Source organism: Carlito syrichta, unplaced genomic scaffold (assembly GCF_000164805.1).
Source record: "Carlito syrichta isolate Samal-C Ts95f unplaced genomic scaffold, Tarsius_syrichta-2.0.1 Scaffold315756, whole genome shotgun sequence".
NCBI lineage: Eukaryota > Metazoa > Chordata > Mammalia > Primates > Tarsiidae > Carlito > Carlito syrichta.
In genome coordinates, this window is record NW_007259852.1 from 942250 (window position 1) to 970020 (window position 27771).

Sequence of the window (27771 nt, forward strand, 5' to 3'; positions counted from 1 at the left end):
ATGGAACTTCGAGGAGATGTGGAACTGAGCCAAAACAAGGTGGTCATGGGTGGGCACTTGGGTGAGAAGTCATTGGGAACAAGCCTGGTAGAGAGCTAGGGTTACAGACAGTCAGCCTCCCCAGAGCTGCAGCCTGGAAGTCTCAGGCCATGACCATGGCCATGTCCAGCAAAACTCTGACCCAAGCAGTGGGTGTGGCCAGCAGCCTTGGCAAGGTCCAGTGTGCTGGGTCCTTGGCTGGCCCTGGGCTCCTTTAAGACTGTGGTTTTTACTGCCCAGAGGAGGGAGAGGAAGGGAAGGGAGAGTAAATGTGTGTGAGGAAGAGATACTGGGGACCTGAAAATGAAGCGGTAGGTGGGCAACGATGGTAATGATAGCTCATTTCTGCAGGGACAGCAGCACTGGGGCAGCTTTTCTGTGTCTCCACATCCGTGTATCATCCACCAGACCTCTCAAAACAACACTGTCCATTTCTGTTCTTTCTTTTCTGTCTTTATTCTTTTTAGTTATTTTTTACTTGATTTTAAATTCAGGGGTTACAGGTACAGGTTATATGGGTATGTTCTGTAATGCTGGGGTTTGGGCTTTCATTGAACCTACTGTCAGTCAAATAGCATCGTACCTACAGGGCAGTTTTTACCTTCTCCCTTCTCCTTTAGGAATCCCCACTCTCTGTTGTTCCTATCTTTATGCCCAAGTGTACCTAGTGTTTGGCTCCCACTTATGAGTGAAAACATGGTATTAGCTTTTCTTTTTCCACATTGATTTACTTAGAATAATGGCATCCACATTGCTGCAAAGGACATGATTTTCTTCTTTTTTATGGCTATGTTGTATTTCATGGTGTATATGTACCACATTTTCTTTATCCAATCCACTGTTGATGGACACCTGGGTTCATCCCATAACTTTGCTCTTGTGAATAGTGTTGCAATAAACGTATGAGTGCAGGAGTCTTTTTGGTAGGGCAATTTATGTTCCTTTGGGGATATACCCAATAGTGGGAATCCCCCATTTTTGATAGGGACTGAGGCAGGAGGTTGATGAGAAAGAGGAAGGGCTGGATTTCCAAAGGGAGACCTCAGCAGGGAAGGACAGTTTTCTGTTGCTGGGTAAACAACTGTCACACACTCAAGGACTTGCAGCAGCTCCGTCCTCAATTGGGAGCTCAGCAGGGTTGGAGTCCAGGTGTGGCTAGGTCCTCTGCTTGGTATCATCAAGCTGAGCTCAAGGTCTCAGCTGCCTCCTCCTCTGGACCTCAGAGTCCTCTTGCACACTCACGTGGTTGTGCAGAATTCACTTCCTTGGGGTTGTAACCTGAGGCCCCTCTTTCCTTCAGCCAGGCCACTCTCAATTCCAGAAGCACCCGCGATTCTGTTGCCCCGCTATCCATGTTTAGAGCCACAACACAACCGAGGACCTCCCTAGTGTGGAGTCCTTCTCTGTTTTGGACTCTTACTGGGAAGATCCTGGTTTCTTTTAGGGTTTTCCTGACTAGGCCCAGCCCACCAAGGGCACCTTCCCATCTTATCGTCAGCTGATTTGGGACTTAAGTTCTAAGCTTCATGGCAGCACCCAGGTTAGTGTTTGAATGAATAACTGGGAGAAGATGGAGGAATCTTGGGGGACATCTCACTCATGTCACAACAATCTCCTGTAACAAACATTAGAACATTGTGGAACTCACGGACTGAACATGGTTTCTATACTCAGAAGTCCTGGGTACCAGCTCCAGACCTAAAAGGCAAATCTATACTGCAGGTTTCAAAAGAAAGGATTCCATGGCCTCCCTGTGTTAGTAACGATTTCCAGATACACAGGGATCTGACCTCTCCTTGACCCTCCCCAAGTGTGCACTTGAGGAAATTGGGGCCAGTTAGAAAATGTAGTGGCCTCAAGGCCCCTGATAGACAGGACTCAGATTCCTTGTCCAAGTCCAAGTCCAGTGTTCTCCACACTGGCTCCCACTGGCTCCAAATGTCCCTTCACTTAACCATCAGGACCCTATACGGATATTGAAAGTCTCTGTCCAACTGTATGTGCAGTAGTAGAGTGTGTGTCATGTCCCTGTTGATTGGGCACTGGATTCCTGGCAATGGATTTGACATTCAAACTCACCACAGCGCACAAGAAAACAAATGTAATAGGAAAGTCACACTGGATAGACCCATATGCAGTGAAAGAGGAATGTTTAATCAAATTGAAGTTCAGTTTGATTTTAAGAATAAAAGATGGGACCCAACAGGAAGGCAGACCCCTGTTGGGAAGATATGAGTTTAGAGAAGTCAAAATACCTGGCCACTGTGGGGAAGGGGTGCAGCACCCCCTTGTGAGAGCACGGGTTGCTGATGTTCTCACCCTAACCCTGCAGAACTAGAAACTTGACTGAGGTAAGGTAGGAGCTGTTATCCAGAGGCTGTGAGAACAGGGCCAGGCCCTTGTGCACAGCAAGGCATCTGCAAAACTGGAACATGTTTCATCTGCAGGAGAAGGAGAAAGGGTCACTTGGTGAGTGACTTGGGATGCTGGATACAAGGAGAATCCCAAAGAGAGGACCACAGGAACAGGAGGTGGTCAGGAAACAGAAGGCCTGGGTTCCTAACAGCTGTGGCCCCTGATCAGAATGCATAAGCTTATTGGTTGGGCTAATGAGAGGGTAATGGTATAGCTCCTCAATAACAAGATCAGTGAATCACAATTGGAAGCTACCATATGACTAGGCATTGAAGATGTCGCCCACCCACAAGTTTCACATCAGAAAGACCAGGTTGGGTCAAGGATTTTACTGATTTTTTTTTTTTTTGGCACCAACATCACTCTCTATCACTTGGACCCCAAGTCTGTGAACGAGAGGGTGGAAGAGAGCTTCCTTTTAGGAGGGAACTCCAGCACAGAACGTGTGTGTGTGTGTGTGTGTGTGTGTGTGTGTGTGTGTGTGTGTGTGTGTGTGTGTGTGTTGGGGGTGCTTGGTTAGACTGATCAACAAATGCCCCTTTAAAGAAGGACTCTGGTAAAAGTCTGAGAAAGATATTCCACATGGATGAAGAACCAGTGCAAAGGCCCTGAGGCAGGAAAGGGCCTTGAATGTCTCCAGCTTTTACCTTTCTCAGGCTCTCTAGGTGGGAATAGGGGAGGTGATGCTGGAGGTCATGAGGGCCTTTCTGAAGGGTAAATCCTGAATGAATGCCTCTCTTGTTTTCTGCCAACCTGGTCCCATCCCAGTCCTAGGAGGAAATTGGGAGGAGAGGAAACCACCACACCTTGAATAATAGGGGGAAAGAGAGAGAGGAAAGAAAGAAATGATAAGCCTTTGAGTCCCACACTGAACTGAGAAAGTCCAGTTGTCCATGATCTCGTGCCCATCTTTTCTCTTGGTGGGGAATTGTTTTCTTTACACAGACTGGCCTTTGGCAGGTATTTTCAGTCTGGCCGAGCCGCATTCAGAGCTACCACTGAAGAGCCTCATGCAGCAGTTGGAGAACTTGCCATGTAGTTCTGGAACTATACTTAGTAGAATTCGTAAAATATCTAGGCCTGCTATTGTTTTTAGAACACAATCCATAATGTTACCATTTTTAATTATTTTATTTTTCAATCATAGTGGTTATCTTAGATGATGCCAGGATTCTGTATCCAATGATTTTAGGAGGAAGATGCAAATCTTGCCGCTGTTCTCTGGGACAGTGGTCAGAGCACTGGGATTTTGTTAGATTTGCCACCAGGGGGCGTTGTGTCATCCATTGCTTTATGGGCATAAGCCTAGGGCTTGCTTACATAGAATTTTGTCTCATTTCAAGCATAAACTTCCTTAATTTTAGGATCTGATGGTGCCTCTGTTTTGGAGGCCCAACTTCAGAAATGGTATGAATAGGTTGTAGTTAATAATTAGAATGAGGAAATAAATCATAATGTATTAGAGATTTAAAGAAGTTGACAAATATGTAAATATGTTCAAATGTAGAAAAAGTAACTTTTTTTTTTTTCTTTTTGAGCCTCACTCTGTTGCCCAGGCTGGAGTGCAGTGGCACACTCACGGCCACTGCAGCCTCTACCTGCTAGGCTCAGGCAATCCTTCTGCCTCAGCCTTTCAAGTAACTGGAGCTACAGGCATGGGCTACCACCCCCAGCTTATTTTTTGGTATTATTGTAGAGACGCGGTCTCACCAAGTTGCCCAGGCTGGTCTCGAACCCCTGAGCTCAGGCAATCCTCTCGCCTCAGCCTCCCAAATTGCTAGGATTACAGGCTTGAGCCAATGCGCCTGGCCTAACATTATCTTACTGAGTTAATAATCTGAACTCTATTCCTATGAAGTTTTTCTACTATATTTTTTGGCTACATACTCTTTGATCACTTCTTCATATTATAAAAATTTTATAACTTTATTTCTAATGAAAAAAATAGACTATTTTTGTCTCTGTCTTGGCTGCATAAAATGGGTTTTTTTGGTGTTTTTTTATTTTGAAGAAGTAGGTTACAATACATTATGCAGGTACCCATGTTGATGAGGTGTGCCCCCCTCCCCTTGAAGTTTCCCACACTACAAATTCCACCCCCACTCCCCTGGCAGTTTCCAACTACTGCCAATCCCTTTCGTATAGAATTACGATAATTGTTAAGGTCTGCTTATGAGCGAGAACCTGTGGTACTGAGTTCTTTGTTTCTGTGATAGATCACTCTTATTATAGAGTCTAAGTCCATCCAAGTAGCTGCAAAGTTAATAATTTTGTCCTTCTTTATGGCTACATGATATTCCATAGTGTATTTGTAGCACATTTTAAAATCTAGTCCTCTTTTGATGAGCAGCACATTGGTTCCATATTTCTGCTACTGTAAATAATTCTGCAATAAACATGTGTATGCAGGTATCTTTTTCATAGAGTAATTTGAGTTCCCAGTGGGGGATTGCAGAGTCACACGGAAGATTGATGTTTAGATCTTTTAGGAATTGACAAATTGTTTTCCACAGAGCTTGTACTAGTATACACTCCTACCAACAGTGTAGAAGTGTTCCCTTTTCCCTGCATCCTCTCCAGCATCTGTTGCTTTTTGAGTTATTGATGATGAGCATCCTGACTGGAGTTAGTGGTACAATGTGATTTTAATTTGCATTTCTTTGATGACTAGTGAGGCTGAGCATTTTTTCATGTATCTGTTGACTTCTTGTATGTCTTCTTTTGAGAAGTGTCTGTTCATATCTTTTGCTTACTTTGTAGTGGGGCTGTTTGTTATTTTTCTTTTCGACATGTTTGAGTTCCTTGTAGATCTATGTTAGGCCTTTGTCAGATATACAGTTGGCAAATATTTTTTCCCAGACTGTGGGCTGTCTCCCTGCTGTCTTGATGGTTTTTTAGCTTTGCAGAAGCTTGTCAGTTTGATGAGGTCTCACTTGTCTATCTTAGCTCTTATGGCATGAGCACTTGGGGGTTTGATCAGGAATTGGTTACCAGTTCCAATTTCCATAAGACTGCCTCCTGCATTTTCTTTCTTTTTTTTTTTTTTTTTTGAGTTGGAGTCTCACTCTGTTGCCTAGACTGGAGTGCAGTGGCCGCTCCCGGTCACTGCAGCCTTGACCTGCTGGGCTCTGGCGATCCTTCCGCCTCTGCCTTCTGAGTAGCCAGAATTACAAGCATGTGCTACCACGCCCAGCTGATTTTTTGATTTATTGTAGAGATGAGGTCTTGCCAAGTTGCCCAGGCGGGTCTCGAACCCATGGGCTCAGGCAATCCACTCACCTCAGCCTCCCAAAACGTGGGATTACAGGCTGAGCCATCGAGCCCGGCTCTGCATTTTCTGAGATTCTTATAGTTTGAGGTTTTAAATGTAGGTCTTTGATCCATTTAAAGTTAATTTTTGTGTATGGTGATAGGTAGGGGTCTTGTTTTAATCTTCTGCACATGTTCAGCAAGTTTTCCAAGCACCATTTACTGAGTTGGTTCCCCTCTTCCCGGTGGTTTGGTGATGGAGGCTTTGTGAAAGATGAGTTGGTTGAGAAATTGAGGTTTTGCTTCTGAAATCTCTATCCTATTCCATTGATCTATATGCCTGTTCTTGTACCAATACCAGGCTGTTTTGATTATTGTAGCTTTATAAAAAAAAGTTTAAGGTCTGGGAGTGTCCCATTTTGTTTTTGTATTTTTTTGACTGAGGATTATTTTGGTTATTTGTGGACATTTATGTTTTCATATGAATTCCAATATTGTCATTTCCAGGTCTGGGAAGAATAGAGCTGGTAATTTAATGGGTATTGTGTTAAATTTGTAGATTTTCTTGGGTTGGATGGACATCTTAACAATGTTGCTTCTTCCAATCCATGAGCATGGAATATTTTTCCATTTGTTTGTGTCATCTTTGATTTCTTTGAATGTTGTAAAGGTCTTTGACTTCTCTGGTTAGGAAGATGCAAAGGTATTTCATTCTGGGGGGCTATTGTGAATGGGATTGTGCTTTTTATTTGGGTTTCTGTTTGTTTATTGTTAGTGTGTAGGAATGCAACTGTCTTTTGCACATTTATTCTATACTCTGAAACTTTGCCAAAGTCATTTATCAGTGCAAAGAGGTTTTTGATTCTCTGGGGTTCTGAGGTACAGAATCATGCCATCTGCAAAGAGGGATAACTTAACTTCCTCTTTTCCTATTAGGATACCCCTGATTTCCTTCTCTTACCTGATTGCTCTAGATAGGACTTCTAATACTATGTTGAACAGTTTTCAGGGGATATGGGTCCAATTTTTGTCTGTTTAGCAGTATGTTGCCTGTGGTTTTCTCATAGATGGCTTACTATTTTGAGGTGTGTTCCATCTATGCCTAAATGTTCGAGGATTTTTATCAAGAAGGGGTGCTGAATTTTATTGAACGTGTTTTCCATGCCCAATGATACAATCACATGGTTTTTGTTTTTACATCTGTTGATGTATTGAATTACATTTATTGTCTTGGGGATGTTGAATCAGCCCTGCATCTTGGGGATGAAGCCTACCTGGTCATGGTGGATGATTTTTGAGATGTGCTGTTGAATCTGGTTTGTTAGAATCTTGTTGAGAATTTTAGCATGTATGTTCATCAAGGATATTGGCCTGTAGTTCTCTTTCTTTGTTGGATGTTTACTGGGTTTGGTATCAATATGATGTTAGCTTCATAAAATGATTTGGGGAGCATTCCATCTTTCTTGATTGCCTGGGATACTTTCAATAGCATTGGTATCAGCTCCTCCATTTATGTTTTGTAGAATTCTGCTGGAAAACCATCTGGTCCAGGACTTTTTTTCTGTATGTAATTTTCTTATGACATAGTTGATTTCTTGGGTTGTTATTGTTCTATTTAGGGTCTCAATTTCTTCTTGTTTCAACCTGGGTAGGTTGCGTGGTAAAAGAAAGTTTTCCATTTCATTTAGATTTTCGAGTTTGTTTCCATATAAGTATACATAGTAGTCTCTGATAATCTTTTGTATTTCTGCGGGGTCAGTTGTGACTTGATCTTTTGCATTTCTGATTGTGTTTATTTGGACTTTTTCTCTCTTTTTCTTATTCAGTCTAACTGGGGGTTCATCAATCTTGTTTATTCTTTCAAAGAAGCAATTTTTTATTGATTTTTTTATATTATAGTTTGGTCTTCTTTGTCCTGAATTTGGGCTTTTATTTTGGTAATCTGGATTCTCCTGCTGAAGTTAGGGCTTTGATGGTCTTGCTTTTCCAGCTTCCTTAGGTGATTTGTTAGGCTGTTAACTTGTGACCTTTCCATTTTCTTCATGTGTGTTCATAGAGATATGAATTCTCCTCATATTACTGTTTTCATGGCATCGCAGAGATTTTGGAAAGATGTTTCTTCATTTTCATTTGTTTCCAAGATTCTTTTAATTTCTGTTTTGATTTCCATCTTGACCCAGGAGTTGTTCAGCATCATGTTGTTTAGTGTCCATGTCTTTGAGGGTTTTGGGAAACTTTGTTGGTGTTGATATTTATTTTTATTGTCTGTGGTCTAAGAAGGTGCATGGCAGTATTTCAGTCTTATGAAATTTGTTTATATTTGATTTATGGCCTAGGATGTAGTCGATCTTAGAGTACGTTCTATGTGGTGATGAGTAGAGTGTATATTCCATGTTTGTTGGGTGGAGTGTTCTGTAGTATCAATTAAGTTCATTTGGTTAAGCATCATGTTGAGGTTCCAGATCTCCTTATTGATTTTTTTGTCTTGATGATCTGTCTAGGGTTGTGAGTGGAGTTTTTAAGTCCCCAGCTATGATAGTGTTAAAGTCAATTTTTAGTTTACCTAGATGATGCTTTATGAAAGTTATTGCTCCTATATTGTGTACATATATGTTTCGGATGGATATTTCTTGTTGATAGAGTGAACCTTTTATCATTATGTAGTGACCTTCTGTATTTTTTAAGATTTGATAGCTTAAAGGGTATTTATCTGATATTAAGATCTTTTATGTTCCATCTGCCTGAAAATTTGTTTTCCATCCTCTGACATTGAGTCTGTTAGTGTTCTTTCTGGTGAGATGAATCTGTTGGAGACAACATATTGTTGCATCATGATATTTTGTCCAATTTGCCATTCTATTATTTTCAGTGGTGCATCTAGTCCATTCACATTCAGGGTAATTATTGAGATGTGAGTGTTTCATTCCTGTCATGAGGTTTGTATAGGGGTTGTTGTTGTTGCTGCTGCTTGTTTTTTTATTTGTTTGTTGTCTTCTAATTTCTGATTTGATTTATGTGTGCTTTCAATCTTTTTCCTGCATTCTTGTGAAGGGCATTGCCATTCTTTTTTCCTTTTTTCTGTGTTTAATACTTTAAGTGCTTCTTGTAGACCTGGTCTGGAGGCAGCATAAACTCTTAGGGATTGAATATCTGGGAAGGACTTAATTTCCATTGCTGATGAAACTTAGCTTTGTTGGGTAGGTAATTCTTGGTTGAAATTATTTATCTTTGAAAACTTTGAAGATTGGACTCCAATGTCTCCTAGCCTGAAGGGTTTCTGTAGATAAGTCTGTTGTTATTCTAATTGGTCTTCCCCAGTAGGTAGTCTAACCTTTCTCTCTTGCTGCCTTTAGGATTTTTTCTTTTATACCTACTTTGTGTAAGTGAATTACTATGTGTCTAGGAGTTGGTCTTCTCATTTGCAGAGAACTCATTTGCAGGAGTCCTCTGAATCTCTTGTGTTTGAATGATCACATCTCTGATGAGATGAGGAAAACTTTCCTGGATAATTTCATGGAATATTTGTTCCAGGATGGTCTCTGTCTTTCTACCTGCCTCAGGAATTCCAATTAATCTTAGGTTCAGTCTTTTGATGTAATCATTCATCTCTTGGAGGCTTTGTTCTGTCTTTTTAAGCTTCTCTTCTATGTTTTTAACAGTTTATGTTAGTTCCATATTTTGGTCCTCAAGCTTTGAGATTCTTTCTTCTGCTTGACTAATTCTGCTTTCCATGCTTATCAGTTTGTTATTTATCTCATTCACTGTACTCTTTATTTCTGTTATCTCAGTTATCAAGTCCTTTATTCTTTCCTCTTGTCTCTCTTCATTTCTACTTATGCTCTCTATTAATAGTTTGATATCTGGGTTTGTGGTTTGAGACCAGTCATTCTGGGGATTCTTCATTGTTTGAGTCTTAAAGTCTATTTCTCAGTTGTTCTTCCAGGGGTCTATATGATACCCATATTCTTCCTTTGGTTTTTCTTCATTTGTGTAGGTCCCCACACACACACACACACATTTTTTTAACCTCTTCTTTAATTCTGTTGTTCATTCGCCAGGGGAATAGCTTTTACTTCTGTTTGCTCAGTCTCCTGTTCTTCCTTATGTAGATAGTCTGACTTTATTCAACTTTGAAACTGGACTGGGGGTGGGAGGCTGTGCTTTTTTTCAGTGCTGAGATTTAATTAAGGAGGAGCTGTGATTCATAAGCTATCTGAAGATCTCAGAATCCACTGACAAGCGTATGCCTGGAAGCCCCACTTTACAATTTCTCCATGCAGTGGGGGGTGTATGTTTGCGCCCTGAAAGCAAAATGAGATAAGAAAAAGGAAACGAATGGAAAAAGGGAAGGAAGAAGACGAAGGAAGGTGGAGAGAGAAGAAGAAGAGGGAAAATAGACAGGTGTATCAACTAATACATAAACAGAAACAAAGACAGAAAATCCAAAAAATACCCTAAAACATGCAGACAATCATACAAACAAAGAAACAATACCCTACACCCTCAAAAATACCCCTACACAAAAAGAAAATCTAAAAAAGCAACATTAAAATAACAGAAACAAAGCAAGTATAGAAATATAAACAAAGAAAGAAAGAGAGGAAAAAAACCCCCTAAAACTAAAACACAAAATCAATAAAAATTTTAAAAAAACCTTGGTCTGTAGGCATTTCTGTAACTCCAGTTACCTTTAGGCTACCACCACCATGTTAAGGAGAGGCTCCAATCTCTAGCCATTCCCCTCTGCTCTCAGGACAGGCTGAAAGTGTTCTTACCATGGGTCAGATGCCCCATGGACTACTGTGGGAGGAGGATGTATCAGATTCAGACTCATCTGACTTGTTTGCTTCTGTCCCTGCTGTCAAGTCTCCCACTCAGATCTAATATGTCTATGCCTCTTCCAGCATGGGGGAGGGGCTGTCTGTCTCTCCAGTCAGAACTGGGTAGAGCAATGCAGAGCAATGCAGTTCAGTGACAGAGAAGATGGTGTTGGTTGGCTTCTCTTTACGGGAGTTGGGGCTGTGTTCCAGAGTTCCATGCTCTGCCTTCTCCATGGTTCCTGGAATTTATACTGGTCTGCTGCCACAGGTGATGACTTGGGCCAGATGCCAGGTGGTGATGAGCAGCTGTTCTTTGCTGCCTCCTCTCAAGAAAGTCTCAGGAACACAGCCTATCTTGTGTGCCAGGGGTTCCAATCTCAGGGCAGTGGTGGGTTGCAGTCACCTCCAGAGGAGAGCCCCAGGTGCATGAACCTCAATCTCCCCTCAGACAGACTTTCACTCACCCATCAGCACAGAGCCACTCGTGCAAAGAGTCTTTATGGACACTCTTTTGTGGAGACTCTCACACTCCGACCTGTTCCATCACCATCTTGTCTACTCTGGTGGTGTTTTAAAATTTTTCTGTTTCTTAATTGTATTGTCATGAAACCTTTTAGGGTTTTTTTTTTTTTTTTTTTTTTTTGGTCAATTTTAGGAAAATCTTGGTCAAATGTTTTCACCTGAGTACTATAAATGTTCAGATTCCTAACATTAGTATTTTGTGCAGTGTCTAATCATATACTCTCTTTTAATTCATTACATGATATCAAGTTTTTAATTGACATTCTTATTATAGTGGCCTATAATGTAGTTGTCATCTTCAGCTATGTCATTGTTTCATGAAAATAAGCAGAATAATTTAATTTTTTTTCAAAATATTGATATGATTCACCATTATGTATTAATTGAATTATTAGATAATTTATGAACCTTAATTTTGGCTATTAGAGAAGTATATCCTTTTCTTAATGATCTCTGCTACTTTGAACAACTTTTAAATATGCAGATTATCTCATCACTTTTAGATTCTTTAAAAAAAATGCCAGGAAATATATGAGTTAACTATATTCCAGTTATGGGACAAACCCTGTTGCAAGATGTGAATGCGCCACTGCATGAGGCACTTGTGCTTCTGAGAGTGGGTGCAGCTCTTGTCCTCGCCTCCAGCACAGCCACCTGGAACCCAGCCCCACCACCAGTGAAGAGAAGCCAACCAACACTGTCTTCTGTCATGTAATTCACCAGAAGTGTTGCTCAGTGACTGGTTAAGGGCATCTACTTTGTAGATGACTTGGGCCAGATGCCAGGTGGTTTTCACTTTGTAGAATAAAATCATAGATAAATGGGAAAATAGTTACCACTACTGATGAGATGTTCTGTGATAGCATCAATGCATAGTGCTTGCCAGCTGTTCAGTGGTCTCCATTCTAAAGTGGAACCTACAACCAAGGAGACAAATTTGGAGACTTTTATTTTACTAACCAGTGTATTTTGTACATATTTTCATTGATTTTGCTTTATTGCTAATAATCCTTTAATCATTCTTCATTCTTGCTAAGATTAGCTCCCTGATACTGATACTGAAGAAAGATTTGGGGTCATAGAGTCTGATTTGAGAATCCTGAATTTCTGTGCTTGTCTAGAATGTTGAAAACTGAACCATCAGAAGAAGTCTTCCACGTCTTCCCTCTGACATCTACCCATACCAATGTCTGTGCCCCTGGCTCTGTCCACCCTCCTATCTAGGGCCAAACTCTCTCCCACTTGCCCCTTCTTGTCCCTCCAAAGACATCTCACCAAAAATTATTTCCATTTACCAGCACCATCAGTTCTTTCCCTTGCTACAGAATCACCCTGTCATTATTAGATATAAAATTATATATTGTAAAAAATAGTTCTGGGGTAGATGGAGGTGATGGTGGCTCCACAGTGTGAATGTACTTAATGCCCTTGAATTGTGCACTTAAAGTGGTAAAGATGGTAAATTTTCTTATGTGTATTTTACCACAAGTGTTTTTAAAAGCGTGTTATTTTTCTCACATCTTAAGCTCTCGTCTGTTTTTTCCTCTCAATTGCCCTATTTCTCTTCTCAACTTTACAAGACCATTATTTGAGAGAATAACTTGTGTTCAGCCTCCTGTTCCTCTCATCCCATTCCCATCTCCTCTCTTTTACAATTCTGCTTTAAGTTCACTTTTGCATGAAACATAGCTATATTTGCTTTGTTAATAGTTTCCTGTTATATATTTTCATTTCTTTATGGCCATTTTGATTTTGTTATCATGGTGCTTTACAGTAATTATCTTAACATAAAAAGAAAGTGATCTGAGAGTTTATCCTTGAAGTAAATAGTAAATAATTTAAAAACTGAGATATTGAATGCACCTGCTTGATTTCCTTTGTCTTTCTTGTGCTTCCCACCCATGATGCTTTTTCTTTGCTCTCTTCCTTCCTTTAATGTCTTTTATCACATTCATGTGGTTTTTATTTCTCTCTTTATTCCCACCTCCACTTGCATCCCAAGGCATTTTAGAAAGTATGCCATTTATTTATTTATTTGGATTTGGTCAGGGTTTTTGTTGCATGTCAGGAAAAATCCTTCTGGGTGATTTCTAGACATGATGTTGAGAGCTCCCAGAGTTGTCTTCCTGAAGAGTTGTCTTAGAAAACAGGAGCTGAGCAGTGGGAAGAGCCACCACCTATACCACACCAGGGGGCTAGCTCGAGAGGAACTATGTCCACAGTGCTCACTAGTGCCACTATTGGCCTTGGGCACTGGACACTGACCAGCGTCGCTGCCACTGGGGCTGCCACTCTTAAAATAGACCCTCTTTTGTCCCTGCTGTTGACATGATGAGGCTTCGATTCAGAGTCTGGAGCTGATCGTCCTGACTGGACATAACTTGGTCATATACCCTTACCCTAAAGGCAAGAGTCAGGAGAGAATATATTGGTCTTTTAACCTTCAGGATATCCAGGAGATGGGTGACAGTCTTGGCCTCCATTGAGACCCATCAGTGAAGAATTTTCCAAATATTAGGAGATGACTCCACAGCTTGCCAAAGAACTATCATGTTCTTCTAGACATTGCCTTTAAACATTTCAATGCCCATCTGAATTCGAGTCTAAAGCTTATTGATCTTACTTGTTAATAAAAGGGTCTTGAATTTTCTCACATAGCAGTGAATCCTCTGGAGCCATTGCATATTATTATCAGTGAGATGTTTATGCCACCTCGTTTATAAAATACCCTCAAAATTAGTCAGAAATCTTCCTTGTTTAGTCAATGTGATTTATATTTTCTCACATGATTATGGGCTTTTGCATAATCACTCTTGCCTCTCAGTTTAATTTTCTTCTTCCTCACTGATAGAGTCATTTACTACTGCAAAGATCTGATAGTGACTGGCTCTCTCAACCTTAGTTTAGTTAAAAAAAAAAGTATTTTATACTTAGTTATTGACTGATAGGTCAGGTGGATATGGAATTTCTGGTTAATAGTGATTTCTCCTTAGGACACATTTTTTCCTCAGTTTAATTCTGGCTCCTATTTTTTTTGTAGTTAAAATATTTGTTGTCTACTGAATTGTTCATTTTTTTTCTCTGAGTTTTCTCTTTACCATTATATTCTGAGGTTTTATTATAAGGTGCCTGGGATCAGATTTATTTATATTTTTATTGATCATGCTTTGGACTTGTGATTATAAGGTAGAAATTTCATTCTTTAAATATTTCTTGATAATTATTATTTTACCCATTTATCTCTGTGCTTTTTTTCCAGAATTCAATAAAATATAAGTTGTACTTTTATTCTTTCAAGTTCTCTGTGGCCCTTCAGTTCTTTCATATTTAAAATTGTTTTCCTGTGCTGCATTCCAATTAATTTCCTCTGATATTTCCCCCTGTTCAGACATTATCTCTGCAGCTTTATTTGCTCTTCTGTATAAGTGATTATTTTAATTTCTAATTTTAGTAGTTTTATGTTTTGTATTGGTAGTTATCTATAAATATTTCTACACATTTCTCTTGTCTTTTTATATCATTTTCTTTTACGGGTAGAGCTCTTTATGTTTTTAAAAATTTCAAACATAGGCATTTGTACATAGTTTTTTTACTTCATGAGTTTAATTTTTTTAATCCTTCTGTTTTTTGTAAGTGCTGACTCATCAACATGCCTTTTTTTAATCTTTAAAATATTTTTGATTTATAAACTCATCGTTAGCAGTTCTCATTCTCCCATCCCTTTTCTTTTACCCTACCCTTTTCTTTGTGCAAATTCTGTGTCCTGGGTGATTTGAATTACGGGCATCACTGGATCAGAAAAAATTTTGTTTTGAATATATCAGCTTGAGCATTTACATCATGGTGTTAGTGTATATTTGGAATGAATAGAAATGGATAACATGCCTGGGGTCTTAGTTTCTCATGAGAAAGTCTCAATTTGTTTTCAAAACGCTGACCAAGACAAGCTTCATTCATTGTGTGTCTTTTGTGCTAGCAAGGGACATTTGTTTGGCTGCTTTCAATGCCAGTTCCAGGTTTCCAGCTTCATGACCTTTCCCTTGTGCCTGCGGAACATTAAAGCCCCAGACTGAAATCCTGTTGGTTAAAATAACCATCCCCAAGGTTCTTATGACATCAGCTTGTCCTAAGAATCTGATTTTCAGTTTTTTCTTAATTTTCAACAATTAATTTTCAACTTTTTCTTCTTTTGAATTTAGGAAAGCATTAGTAAAAGTACCACATTTTATCAAGCATATGTATTGTGTTTGTGGTTGCAAGTCTCCTATGCCAGCTTACTTTGCCCAAATCTGCTTTTGTTGCCTGTGCTGTTGGCATCACGGCTAATGAATCATTGCCAAATCCAATGAAACTTTTCCTCTATGTGTTTTTCTTGGAACTTTATAGTTTGGGGCTTATATTTAGGTCTGTAATCCATTTTGAGTTTTCTTAAAAGTAAGTATCCACTTTTATTTCTGTGTATGTGTGATATTCTTTTTTCTTATTCCAGTTGTTGAAGAGACTGTACTTGCCCCCACTGCATGATTTTGGCACCTTTGTCCAAGATCATTTGATCATATACATGAGAGTTTGAGGTTTTATTTCTGTTCTTTACTCTAGTCCATTGATCTATATATCTGTTTTTATTCTAGTAGTATTCTGTTTTGATTATTGCAGTCTTGTAATATGTTTTGAATTCAGGAAATGTGAGTCCCCAGATTTGTTGTTTTTAAAATTGTTTTGACAATTCAGGGTTTTTTGAGGTTCCATATATACTTTAGAATTATTTTATTTATGCAAAAAATACCACTGAACTTTTGATAGAAATTGCATTGAATCTTCAGATTTTTTGGGTAGTATTGACTTTTTAACAATATTATTTTCATTTATTTGAGTCACTTTTAATTTCTTTCAGCAATGTTTTGTAATTTTTAGTGTAGAAGCCATTTGCCTCCTTGATTAGGTTTATTTCTAAATATTTTATTATTTTTATGTCATAGTAAATGAAATTATGCTTTTAATTTTCTTTTCAGATTTTTTTGGCTAAAATATAAAACACAATTTTAAAAAATATGTATCTTTTGTATCCTATAATTTTTCTGAATTGATTTATTAGTTGTGACAGTAAGTGTGTGTATGTGTGTGTGTGTGTGTGTGTGTGTGTGTGTGTGTGTTTTAGGGTCTGCTATATATAAGGTTGTGTCATCTGCAAACAAAGATAATTATACCTTTTACTTTTCAGTTTGGATGACTTTTGCACCATATTTTGTCCAATTACTCTGGCTAAAACTTCTAGTACTACAAAGAGAACAATTTTTATTTTGGTATCCAAGAAGCTGTATCAAATTCTAAAACAAAGTTATAGGTCTACATAACCAGAGGAGAGAATTCTATAGTGCTTTTCGCAGTGTATAAGAGTTGTATTCTGTGAAAAGAGTAGATCAATTTACAACTCTTTCTCAAAATGTGAGAAATGTAGTGGCTAATAAAAGCTGTTGTTGACTGTGCTTTGGAACTCAAATGTAGACTTAGCCTTATTTCTTACTCTCTTTAAATTCACATTCATCTCCCAAAAGCAGTTTCGGGACCAAAAATGAACCAGAAACATATTTCGAGCAAGCATCCTGGCATAGTGAGCAATAATTTTTACTGTAGATTTCTAATACAAAATGAAACTTTCTTAAGGAAGTTCTTTTCTAAAATATGCTTAGTGGGAAGTCACTAATCAATCAAAAATATCATATCATAATATCCATATCATACTGCTGCAGATTTCAGGCCCATACGAAAGCAAAGAGTGGTATGTATTTATGTGAGTATGTAAGGGGTGTGGAGGGTGTGTGTGTGCATGAGTGTTTGTTGGGGTGAAGAGTGCAGTACAAAGATTAAAAACTTACAAAAAGGCACATAATCTAATCTCGAGGCTCTGGCAATTTTAAAATGTTGACTTAAAGAATTTTGCCCATTTGCCTTATCCAAAACTGGATAAATTAAATAGAGTTAATGCCAAAATAAGAGGAAACAAGTATAATTAGCCCATGTTATTTACACTTTTAGTACAGTGGAGAAGACGTGTGAGAAAGTCAGGTTTGTTATCTTGGTTTTTTGAAAATTAACATTCTGTGGATATAGATTAGGAAAAAATAACAACTTCAAAGGGAAATATCAAGTCTATTCATAACCCTTAAAACTTGAAAGTTAGTGAACAATTTATGAAAGTAGTCTAATGTTTCTCAGTCCTCAAGAGCATGAAAATAAATTATTACCAAGGATCAATCCCCAAAGAGCCAAATAGTTTCATGACTTCATTCTGTCATTATCAGTCTTTCTAGTTGTTCAGAAGAATATGGGTAATTGATGAAGTCCTACTGGAAAAGATATATCTATACATTTGTGAATTTCTATAAAATATATGGTGTAAAGAAGAAGTCAAGAGGCATATGCTTGCTCTTTAATATATAATACTCTAATAAGAAAAAGTATAAAAGAATTCTAAGAGAGCTGTCTGGCTGGATCTGCTCAAACAGAGCATATTTTGAAGAACTCAAATTGACATCATAAAAATAGAAGTTAGGTTAAGGAAATGGGTACCACCACACATGTACCCCCCTCATGCAGGGATTCGGAAATTTACAAGATAACATGGGAACTCAAATCCAAGTCTCCAAAACTGCTTTCAAAATGTCCCACTTTCTAATTTTGATCTATGCATTGATGAAAGAGCTCACTTTCCAACAATAAAAATTGTGAAGTCTAAAAATTCATAGCTCAAGGGAGCATCAGCTTAACAAAATGTGTAAACCAATGATGAAAGATTAATTCCTTATACTTAAAAATTATTTGCTCATTATGTGGAGAAATAAATAATTTTAAAAAGCAAGTAGCTATTGGCAGTCTCTTGACTAGCCAGTAAAAAATTTTAATTTCTTAATAAGTACGTTCTTTTGGTCACTCGGTGTTGTTAAATGTTATAGCTTCCAAATTGTTCCCATTCTAGGTTGTCTTTAAGATACTTCAACAAAGAATTTACATTGACTTAGAATAAAAATATATAACAAGTAATATTAAGCACTTGAGAGCCTAAATTCAGAGTCAGATATATTGAAAAAGTATAACCCCAAGACTACACAGTTGCAAAATCGTACTTTATCTTTTAACCTCATGATCTCAGCACCCCTTTCCTTACTTTTCCAACTCAACTAGCTTCTCATTTTTGTCATTCTCATGACAAAAGATTTCCAGCAGGAAATCAGTTCTTACCTAGACTTTGCTTGATTCATTTTTGTACCCGATAATCTCTCTCTCTAATTGTTGTATTCAGTCACTCATCTCTGGACTGTTTCTGGCTTCCAGTATTGCCTGATATGCCTACAAAGAGAAGTGTTCCAGTTCTGTCAAACACACATATAGTGGCAATGGGCAAACCATGTCCCAAAGAGCTATTTGTATTCCAGTTTACACAGAGTATTATCAAATATATAAAAGTTAGTCTTCAATTTATAAGGTTTTCTTAACTTAGGTATTATATACATAAAATATTAGTAATAAGTGGAAAATTATCTTAGATTCCAAAAGGAGTTTTTAAAAATAACATATCTCTTCATATTTATTATTAGGCCAAAAATCATCTTAAGTCAAGAGTTGTTTCAGAGTTTAGTGAGATGTGCTGATATGCCATTCATTGGACTCACTGCTTGCTATTTTTGCTCCATGATAATATTGAAAGGCATGCCAAGGAGCCACTGCTGATCTTACTACAGCTAGCACCAGTGCTGAGACCTAATTTCCACTAGACCTTCACTTTTAGTTCCATGTCCTGTATGCTGCTTTACCGAACATTTAAATCATGAGGCCCTGAGATTTAGACTTATATGGATACAGCAAGTGTGATGTTATAAAACTGTAATTTAGGTTAAGGAAATGGGTACCACCACACAGGTACCTCCCTCATGCAAGGATTCAGAAATTTACAAGATAACATGGGACAAATAAATAAATTCCTAAATCAAGAAACACATTTAGAAGTGAGAAAATAATTTTTATTCGGGGTCCAATTATAAAAGTCAATTAATATAAACAATGCATTGTGGAATACAAAGCAATTTCAGTAATTAAAAATTAACTTTCAAGTCCTTAATTTCCTCCTGAATCTCTAAAGCCATACATGTATAATGCATTTAGTAAGAAGGCAAGGGCTAAGATGTTTAAATATTTATTTGCATTTATTTCTGTGTGATTGATTATGTATTGCTGTTTACAGATTACCATTTGTTTTGAACATTTTTTTCCATATAACCTTTTATCTTCTGTGAAATAGTTTCCATCATTTTCTCACCTTTGAATTGTCTTGCTTTTGTCTTTTTTCTTTATTTTGGTGGCAAAATATATTCTAAACAATAACTTATGCTTATTTGTAAAATAAGCATAAGTTGTAAATTTCCCATGTTATCTTGTAAATGTTTTCCCCATTTTGTTTAGTCTCTTCAATCCATTCTACATTTTGGTGGACACTTCTTAATTTTACTAGAGTTGAACTCGTTGATCTCTTCCTTTGGGCTTTGTGTTTTTCCTTATGTTAAAATTGTAAAAAGTTTATAAAGCAAGGAAGCATGTGGAGCTCACAGAGTTAATTTCTTAGGTGTTTCCACCTTATCACCAGGTTCTGATTCCCTCTGAGACTACATTTCAGAATCAGTCTGGTGACCATGCTTAGAATATGTTTAACCTTTTGAATGTACGTTTTGTTTTGTTTTGTTTTGTTTTCTGCAAACTGTGGATGAGACAGGCTCCTTGTCTGTGGTAGTTAAAATGTTTAATTTTTTTTCTGTTAATTCTTTTATAGAACGTTGCTGTGATATAATTTTAGTTTTCTATGTATTTAATAGATTGAGTTCTTTGTTGGTATCTTTTAAATTTTTTGGCTGAACATGCATATCTGAAAAATAGAGTGTGACAAAGCCTTGATCATGGAGTCAACAGCCTCATCCCCAATTACTGACACCTGTCTCCTTCCTGTTTCAGTGTGGCCTGGACTTTGGCAACCCTTTTTCTCCAAGGGCAGGGATGACGTTTTTGGTCACTGAGTCTGTACTTACCCGTACATACCTGTCTAAAAGGAAGAAGCAGGAAAGATTCAAGGATTACAGGAAGAAAACAATGTTCAATGTGAAAAAGTCAAGCCTAGGTTTTGCTTAAATGTCATCATCCCCAAGGTGTAATAAGGCCCCAGCTTAAAGAGGAAACCTTGACTGAAAATTAAAGGGCTGTAGCCCAAAATCTGTTGTTCTGAACTCATGTAGTCACGTGGCTGGTAGTATCTTCTGTCACTCAGGTCAAGAGGTGGTGGAGGCTGGAGACCTATCCAATCAGGGTTCTTGGTTAGAACTGTTTAATCAGCAGCACAGCCAGATAAGAGAGTAATTTTCAATCAGGTGGCACTTCTGTCACTTGTACCCACCTACCAACTGGTGTTCTGGTATCCATAGTTCTGTCTCCTATGCTCTGGGAGGCCCCAGTTGACTCTGCCAAGTTTTTGTCACATTATGACTTCCATGTACTAGATGATACCTTGGGAGGAATTCAGGACACCCCAGAAGCCAGAAAAATAGTAAGTGAGACCAGGCCTCCTGAGATAGAAGAGGGGCTGGTTGAAACAGTTGAGAACTGGCTGTTGTGGGATTTAGGCCTTTTCTTGGTTATCTCAGAAGTCTGGGGATCTTGTCCCCACTGGGGATCTTGGTCCTTCGACCCTTCCATCTTTAAGGTTGGGCTGGCTCAGCAGCTGGGACCCTGGGCCTCTGTTCTGTCCATGTGCAGTGACTTGGCCCAGTGCAAAGCCTTCTCTGGAAAGCTCTGTGCCCACAGCTCTGTATCTCCCCAGATTGTGTAGAGATAATGGGAGGGTCATCAGTAGACAATGTGTGTAAGGTTTGTGCATGGGAGGAGCTATGGTCCTGGGCCCCCAGTTTCTCTTTTCTTCTGTTAAAAATTAAAATGGAACACTGTTAAAATGTTAAAGATTTTATTTGGACTTTAATTGGGACACATATATATTAATAATTTATAGTTTTGCATTCTCTAGAAGGGTATGAAGAAAAGTATTTTATAATGTATATAAGAAAGTGAACTAAATTCTGTAACTGATTATAGTTATAGTTATGTGGTTGCTTTATTGGACTATCCACTAGTTATTTTCTGTGTTATGTACTTATAGATTAATTGGATGATTGTGGTTGATGAAGCCTAAGTTTCTTTCCTTCGAAGTAAATAATCTACAAAAATTATTTGTGTTATATTTGGTTTCCCAACATAGAAGTCAAGGGCATTAGCGCTATGTCAGGCTAATTGCCTTTTATTTAATTATTTTAACACTTTCCAGATAAAATGGTTTCCAGATAAGATTTTCTAGTTATATGGCAAGTCTCAAATATACCATCCTATTTCCTGAGTCTGACTATTGTAGGTTTTGTGGTAAAAAACCTAAATTTCTAGTTCCTTCTTTACATTCCCTAATGACAACATTGTCACAACATTGCCAACTCTTTGTGCTTTATTATAAATTTCAGATAGATGCAGTATTTTAATTGTTTATCATTTTAAACAGAGCAGTGGATGGCTCTTATTATATTTTTGTTTTTCTGTTTGTTAGCATTTCATATGAGAGGAAACCAGAGAATAATTTTTTGATGGCCTAATTTGACATTGCCTCAAACATGCCTGCGTTCCAGTTAACACTGTTCCTCCTTGAGTTTGTCATCTTGAAAATGTTTATTCACTCATCAGTGCCTTAGTCTTTCATTAAATGCAAAATGTGTCTCTTCAATAGAGCTTTAAAGACAAGACAAAGTATTTCCAAAAAGGCAAGAAGCATTTCATTGACATATAATGTAGGCTTGGTTTTAAGAAGCCTGTGTCTCCTTGAATTATGTCTTTTATAAGTCCTTTTCTGTTCTTATTCCTCTTTAATTGAGGTGGAAGTGTAAAGGTTCATAAACTTTGTCATTTTTCTTGTCCCAGGAGATTGAGTTTTGCAATAATCTTGATTGATTAGCCTTTTCATAAACAGTTACTGCTTCAGGCAAGACTGTTAAAAAGAGGATAATTCAGCACATCTTAAAATGACTACTTTTCTTTTTTTTTCTGGAAGCAATTTTTCTGTGATTTTCACTGTAAGAATTTGGTAGTGATTTTGGAGGTAAAAATCATAATTTTGGAGAAAATACTAAAACTAGGCATCCTGGAGAATGCAATTCTCAAACTCACCAATTATAGTTTAGGTTTTCATGCATTTTAACTGCTCTTCACAGAGGTTTCTTATGGTTTTCTGACCAGGTGATTTATGAAACTCTAAATTTGCCTGTTCATCTCTCCCATTTGAGATGGTGGTTTGTCCTGTAAACTCAGTTCTCTGACAGATATGAGAAAAGTTGTTGATTTCAGTTTGTTTGTTTTTACTTTTGTGAATGTTAATGCCATTTTTTATATTCGTACTTGCAAGACTGGAAACCAGAAATGTCTGTCTCTGGTTTTTGATGGTTGGCTTCTGACTACTTTCAATCCTAAGCCCTCTTTCTTCCACTTGTGGTTTCATATCTGGATAAGAATAAAAGAAACCTTGGTGGTCTCTCTTTTGATGTCAGCAGCAAATTGAAACCATGCAAATCTCTGATCATGAAATTCAATACTCATCATTACTTCCTACCTAATCTCAATTTTATATTTATTTATGTACTGTTGTAGTTTGAAGCTCCAACTGTTCCCTACTTCTCCTGGTTTAGGATTAAGTACACTTGTGTTTTAGTATCCCTCCTTCCTCCCTCCCCTGGCAGTGTCCCACGACTGCTGATCCCTCCCTTATGCTATTGTGAATAATGTTCAGGTCCTGCTTATGGGTGAGAACATGTGGTATTTGGTTCTTTGTTTCTGTGATAGAAATTTACTGAGAAGTTCATTATCTTTTCCTTCTTTATGGTTGTGAAATTTTTAATTTTGCATATGTTCCACATTTTCTTCATCCAGCCTACTTTTCTGGAACCAAGTGAATAGTTCATCAGTGAACATGAGTGTACAGGTATCTTTTTTGTAGAACTGTTTGTGTTCCTCTGGCATATATCCAGGAGGAATTGCTGAATTGCATGGAAGGTCAATTTTTAGTTCCTTCAGAGATCACCATACTATTTTCCATAGAGGTTGGACTAATTTGCACTCCCAGCAACAACAGAAGCGTCCACTTTTCTCTACACCCACACCAATATCTATTGTTTTTTGACTTATTAATAATGACAATTGTTAGCCATTTGCTAACCATGCGTCATGGCCATCTTTATCAGGTGCTGTCTTGCTATCACTGATAATGAACCCCTGGCTTGCCACAAGGCCCTGCCTTATCCACCACTGAAGGTGCTGTTCTATCTATCACTAGAGGGTCTTCTCCATGTACCACCAGAGGTCCTGCCCTATCTACCACCAAAGGTCCAGCCCCACCTACCACTAAGGTTTTGCCCCATCTAGCACTGGAAACTCTGCCCCATCCCCCACTAGAATATCTGCCCACGTCAAAATACCACTTCTGGCAAGACACCTAACATGCTGTCTAGGCATTCATGAGAACAGAATTGCATGCTGGCCCAGGAAAACTTCTGCTCCTTCTCTTTCCTCTAGATTGGTTTTTAAACTCTTTCTCCTATTCCTTTTCTCTTAATATTAAATATTACTTAGTTGTAAAATGATTACTGTATAATTTTCATGTATTTATTAAATATACTATTATGTATTGTTTGCAACATTGACTGACTTGTTGAGTGGCTTAGGCTTGTGTTTCCATGATTCTGACTGCTGAGTGAATGGGTGAATACTAAGAACTGCCTCCTTGGGGACTCTATGTGGCTTTTATGATGAGGATAGCATCAATGAAAGTCTGACATTTGGGAAGACACAAGCATGTGTGGACTTCATTATCTCTAAGCTCACACCACTCATGACAATTTGATGCAATTAGCATAGTCCCAAGCCAAAGCCTCCACTAAAAGATAAACAAAAAGTCAAGTCATTTGGCAAAACTGCTACATTTTATAAAAGGAGATATAATCTCACTTCGCCTTGAAAGCCTGGCTCTCTGAAAGTCATATGAATTGATGAGTTTCTGTTCCTATGTCATGTAGACCCAAAGACTGAAAAGGTGTTGGTGATGCCAAACTAGGAAGCTGGTGGAGCCTTGTGAGGCAGTGATTGGCAAAATAAATTTTTAATTGAACTGAAAGAAATGAAAGTCAATTATTATTGAATAACCACCACTCATGCAATTGGCTGTGGTGGGAAATTAAAATATTTATAATTAAAAAACTATATAAAGTAGCTACTAATTGCATGACATGGGCTCTAGGAAAGAAAATTAAGCAGACATACCAAAGGGCTCATCGCCCAAACGCAGTACTTAGTGTTGAAGATTCGTGGTACCCAACAGAGTTGGAACTCAGATAAAGACTCACTGTATGAGCCCCTGAGTACGAAATGTCATACTCGAAGGACTTTAAAAATGTTAAGTCTTTCATTATCCAAGTCCCCAAAGAATAAATTCCTGCACCTTTAATGCAGAGTATCTTAAAAATAGACAGGAATCTCCAGAAAGGCAAAGAACTAGCTCAGAGTATTTTTTTTAAGAAGTAAATTCCTTTCACATGTGCCTTTTAAGGAGGAACTCCTGGGACCTAAGTAATTATAATATCCTGGGAGGGTATATGTACAAAGACCAACAATAACTAGAAAGAGTCATGGATTATAGCCAGGGACATGGCAGACCTCAGTACACCAGTGAGGACAGAGACTACACCAGAACAGAATTACAAAAACTATAAACAGATTTTTGCCAGAGACAGACCACAGATGCAGATTTGCCCCTTCACCTATGAATTAAGGAAGGAAACACTATAGCACTAGAAGCCACTGAAATGCATTAAATAACTACATTAGCTGAAATCTCATCACTAAATTATAACTAACAACAAATAACTCAAAACGTGTCCTATCACTCTGAGAATGGATCACATTAGTCTGGCGATCCATTCACCTATATTTAGATCTAATAAAATTTGAAGCTGAATTCAAATGGAATGGCCTAGCTAGGCACAAGGGAGCACAAGAAAATTAGCTGTCACTGGGATGGTATTTGATAGATATAAACAATATGCCACTCCATTGGAAATTCCAGCTTAAAATAAAATGAAAAGAGCACGTTCTAATTCAATACCTTATTCCCAGTGTCAAGCATGGTGCCTGGCCCATGGAAAGTGCTCCGTAAATAGTAGTCTCATTTCCTCCCCATTTCAGAGACAATGCTCAGGGAAAGACACTTTAGAATAATACTTTGACTTAAAGCAACATAATTTTTTTCTATAACATGAAAGAGAGTCTTGAAAAACAGCTTCTGCAATCCCAGACCTGCAAGAGCAGAAATGCTAGGATTCGCTTTCAGAGCCTGGACCACAGCAGCAAACATTTGCGGTTCCCCGACCACCACATCAGCCCCTGCAGATGCCAAAGATGATGTCTGAAAACCAGTATCCATCAGAACAGAGATTTCAGAGACACTCTCTGAACCCTGCCACCCCTCCCCTCCTCAGTCAGGAGTTCCTGGAGATCATCGCCCCGGTTACCACCAGCAAATATCAGAACCTATTGTCCTGCAGTTCCCCCACCTGCTCAGGGATTCAAACAAGAATACCATGACCCACTCTATGAATACGGGATCCCGGGCATGCTGGGCCCCCCAGCACATGAGTTCCAGTCACCAATGGGAATCAAGCAAAGCCCTGGGATTACTGCATTGATTCAGAAGTACCTATCTGCCAGTCATCCTACATGAGAGGGGGTTATTTCTCCAGCAGCCTTGAAGGTTTTTCATATACTTTGATGACACTTGTGTTGTGCCTGAGAGACTAGAAGGCAAAGTCAAACAGGAGCCCACCATGTATTGGGAGGGGCCACCTTACCAGAGGCGAGGTTCCCTTCAGCTGTGGCAGTTCCTAGTCACCCTCCTTGGTGACCCAGCCAATGCCCACTTCATTGCCGGGACAGGCCGAGACATGGAGTTCAAGCTGATAGAACATGAAGAGGTTGCTCGACGTTCAGGCATCCAGAAGAACCGGCCAGCCATGAGCTATGACAAGCTGAGCTATTCTCTACGCTATTACTATGAAAAGGGCATCATGCAGAAGGTAGCCGGGAAGCGATACATCTACAAATTTGTCTGTGACCCAGATGCCCTTTTCTCCATGGCTTTCATGGACAATCAGCCAGCACCCATTCCTGAAGGCGGAGTCCCAGTGCCACCTTAACGAGGAGGACACCCTGCCACTGACCCACTTTGAAGACAACCCTGCTTACCTCCTGGACATGGATCGCTGCGGCAGCCTCCCCTATGCTGAAGGCTTTGCTTACTAAGTGGCTGAGTGGCTAAACCCTAGAGCTAGCAGTTCCCATTCAGGCAGACAAGGGCAGTGGTTTTGTTTGTGTTTTTGGCTGTTCCTAAAGCTTGCTCTTTGAGTATTATCTGGAGAACTCAAGCCGTATCTGGATTGGCACCCTTAAAGACAGATATATTGACTGGGGAGTGGGAACAGGGAGAGGCAGAAAGCCACCAAAAGGCTGGTGCCTCAACTCTGATTCTGATGAGGTTTCTGGGAAGAGATCAAAATGGAGCCTTCTTACCATGGACAATATATGCAAAGCAATACCTCGTTCAGGTTAGTACCTGCAAATTGGGACAGACTGTGTGACAATCTGCATTGATCATGGACTACTAAATGCCTTTACACAGAAGGGCTTTGATTTGCACAATTTATTGAAAAAGAAATTATAAGCCCATAGAAAAGTTAGGTAGGCTAAGTTGGGAAGGCTCAAACCAGGAAGGGTTAGAAATGTATCTTGAAATTTGGAGAGCTTCTAGCTTGATCCAAAATGTTTCCCTTTCGTCTAGAAAAAAAGGGGGGACAATCACAACAGCTGTTACCCACTCCATGGTTCTCAAGTCATAAGCCATTGCTACTCTTGGGAACCTTCCAGCCACGTGGTCACCCAGTAAAGCAAGCCCCCTTTCTCTTCCCAGTCACATGGCTGAGTATGGATGACTTTCATTTTAGGAAAAGGGCGATTTACGCTTTTGACAGTATTTTGTTTTGCCTAGATTCAGGGGATTGTTTTGTTTTGGTGGTTGTTTTGGAAAAATGGTTTATAAACTGATTTTTGTAGTTTTGGTATTTAAAGAAAAAAAAAAACCCAAACCTTTGGTAACTGTGCACTGCTTCCTTTAGCCAGGGCCGTGCTGACTTAACAAAGACATTGCAGCTTGAGAGGGGCTTTGCTGAGAGCTTCCCCTTAGCCGTGTAAAAGCCCGCTTTGTTGCCTGCTTTGTGCTTTCTGCATCAGCCAACCTGATGGAACGTTTGCACCTGAGTTGTACATTTTTGAAGTGTGCAGGGCAGCCTGGACACAGCTTAGATTCTCTGTGTATAGTTCCCCATGTTCACTAACATGCCCTCTCTGGAAAGCATATGTACATAACATGTGTCGTGTCCTTTGAAACCTGGTCACCTGGTGGGAACCCTAGGGATTCTTCCCTGGGCATGACTGACGACAGTTTCCATTTCATCAGTTTGTTTCATTTTCCTTTTTCTTTAAATCTTGGACTTTAAACCCTACCTGTGATTCAGTGGGGTTTGAGACTTACGTGTGACACCAAGAGATAAAAACA

The 27771-nt window shown here is 38.8% G+C and overlaps 1 pseudogene; it reads left to right on the plus strand.

Moving 5' to 3' along the window:
* LOC103275816 lies at positions 1 to 26462 on the plus strand (annotated as a pseudogene).
* The last annotated feature ends 1309 nt before the right edge of the window (positions 26463 to 27771 follow it).